Source organism: Ascidia mentula, chromosome 3 (genome assembly GCF_947561715.1).
Source record: "Ascidia mentula chromosome 3, kaAscMent1.1, whole genome shotgun sequence".
NCBI lineage: Eukaryota > Metazoa > Chordata > Ascidiacea > Phlebobranchia > Ascidiidae > Ascidia > Ascidia mentula.
In genome coordinates, this window is record NC_138568.1 from 13,999,076 (window position 1) to 14,001,930 (window position 2,855).

Below are 2,855 nucleotides of genomic sequence, written 5' to 3' on the forward strand. Positions count from 1 at the left end.
AGTGATGTTTGTGAAATGTTTTTGTGTTTGTTTATTGCAAAACGTGGCAGCACAGCAACACAGAAATGAACTTGAAAAAGTAGGTAACAGAACACTGAAAGAAATAAGGTAGGTGAAAAGAACAGTACAGAATACGAAACTAATGAAGTAGAATAATGAAAAACAGTGAACTAGAATGAATAAAAACCCTGACAGACTTGCACAGATTTGGGCCTTTAAACCAGCAGTGAATAAAAAAATTGAAAAACACATGCAGAAAGAAGCATATTGTTGAAAATGCAAATTAGTTCTAATCATCAACTGTGAAGGGTTGACTGCAGGTTAGTTCAACTTTACTGGTTTCAGACAACTGCAACTTTTGTCTCTGCAAATCATTTGTTCCAACTGTTGCTGTTGAATTATAGCTATGTTTGATATATGTCAACTATGTCCTTTTCTGGATCACGACGGCGGCGCTTGGCTTTGGGTTGTGATGACGCTTCGGAGTGTGATGATGCAGGGCTCACTGGTTCTTGAATTATTTCAAAAAGGCTGTCATCCATAGTTGAACATGTGAATGCAACCGGTTCTTCAACATCTTGAAGTGCTTGGCTAGTAGAAGCAAACTGGGAAACACTTTCTACAAAAAAAAACAATTAGCATTACAAGTGCACAAACCATTGTAACATAACAAAGGTTACTTAACTGTCACTGCTTTCAAGTGATGATGCACCTTTTATTCCATACACTGCTTGTCCAATTATGTTAATGATTTGATAATGCACATCCGAAGGTGGTGTAGCTTTGTTGACACCACCACCAGTTTTAGTTGATTCTTTTTTCCATTCCGACACTGATTTTTTTGCAACACTTTTTAAATCCCACCACTTATGTTCCACCTGATCAATTGTGCGATTAACACCACTGATGTAGAGCAGTAATAAAAAAATATTGTGCTGAAATCTTACCATAGTTGTCACTACTTTCCAAGCTTGTTGTTTTGAAGCAACTGTAATTTCTGGTGAAAATGAACCAAGAATGCATTTTGGATTTTTTTCCACTGCATTAACTAATGCTTCTACTTCAACAGCTGTCCATCTTGGAGATCGCTTTTTTACAGTTTTACTGCTTTTTGTATCCATAATCAATTTCTACTTTTTAAAAACTACAGTTTACACAATGACTAAACACAAGAAATAAAATGATTCGTCATAAAACTTGCAAAACAATGCCGCCAATGTCCACGTGAAGCTCGACTACCAACACGAAAAGCCTTCCGTAGGATGTCGCATAGCGCGACTTCCTAATTTTGCTGAGTCAGACGTCTTTTTTCTCACGATTTTAACGCATTCTCTCGTTTTTGCGTTAAGGTGGCTGTACACAGGATGCGTTTCGGTCCGTTTTCGTCCGTAAGCGCATACGCGCGTAAAAATTCGGTCCGTCGCCTTCCGACGGGGTCTTTACACAGAATGCGTAACGTCCGAAACTTGCGAACCATGCGTTAACGCAAGGCCATCCGACGCGATCAAACATGTTTGATTTTTACGCACGTACGCATGCGATTTTGTTGCTGTGAAAATATACCCATCTTTAATAAAGTGGGGTTTTGTAATATTTATGCATACTTGAAAGGGTAAAATGGTACTTTTAAGATCAACAGTTGATTTTTTACCCTTGTTTGGGATAAATATCTTTTTGAGGCAGTGATTATCAGTAATAATAGCTGTTACAATGGCATAACAACTGGTAGGAATACAGTAAAGAAAAAAACTGATTGAACTTGTCCGTGAAAGACCAGCTTTATATGATATAAAAAATACAAAACATTGTGTCAAAATATATTTTCAAAAATGCATGGGATGCTGTTGGCAAAGCGTGTGGTATAACAGGTAACAAAAATTATAAAACTTCGAAATTTTATTGTTGTACAATTTGTCCAAGCAAAGATAATGTTTTCGCCTGCCTTTGAAAGATAAAAGTGCCAAAGAAAAATGGAGAAACCTAAGAGATACGTATGTACGCAAAAAGAAAGAAGCAGAGACCAAGTGGATCTGGTTACATACCTACACCAACCTGGCCATACTTTTCATCAATGATGTTTTTGGACAATTATACAAAGCATCGCAGGCAATATTGTTATTAAACTTATTTGGTTGTATCTGAACTTACTGCATGTTTAGCACTGAGTCTCACATTTTGCAAGAGGACCCAACTTTGACAGCAGAACAACAAGTTTACTCTGCTTTTTGTGAGGCAGCAGACATTGGTAATACAATCAACAGCATGTTAATAAACTGTTAGGACAAGGTCCTGTATTTTTTAGGCATAAGTCCTGATACTTCAGGTAAACAGCCCGAAGTACATGAAATTGGTACACCTGAAAGTTTAGAAACCCCAAAAAAAACGAAATCCACAAGCATTAACTGGTCGTTCACCCAGTTCAGTTGGTAAAAAGAGAAGGAAGGCAGCGGGTGTGGATCTATCGGTAATATTATTTAAACCTAGCAAGAGGATATGTAAAATAATTTATATCATTTAATTGCAATGATTTTGTATGGGAACAATTGGGTGAAACTTTGCACACAACCAATGCTTTGATTTCTGAACAACTAAAAAAACCTCAGCATTCCATTATGCCAAAATTATTGAACAAAGATTAGATGCATTGCCAAACAATATGCATAAAGCTTTTGTAGCCATTACTATAATACTGGCAGATTATGACAAAGTTGAGATGCAGGAAACTGCGGAGATTGTATAGCTTTGTATTCATTGTATATATGCAAATATCGAACTGCTTTCAGTTCTTTTTCACATGTTTGACTGCAATTTACTTGAAACACAAGTATTGGTACTGCTCTTTTCATTTCACTGTT

General features: G+C 36.7%; 1 pseudogene; it reads right to left on the reverse strand.

Annotated features, from left to right (window-relative positions):
* Positions 1-289: 289 nt before the first annotated feature.
* Positions 290-1,121, reverse strand: LOC145895320 (uncharacterized; annotated as a pseudogene).
* Between the last annotated feature and the right edge of the window lie 1,734 nt (positions 1,122-2,855).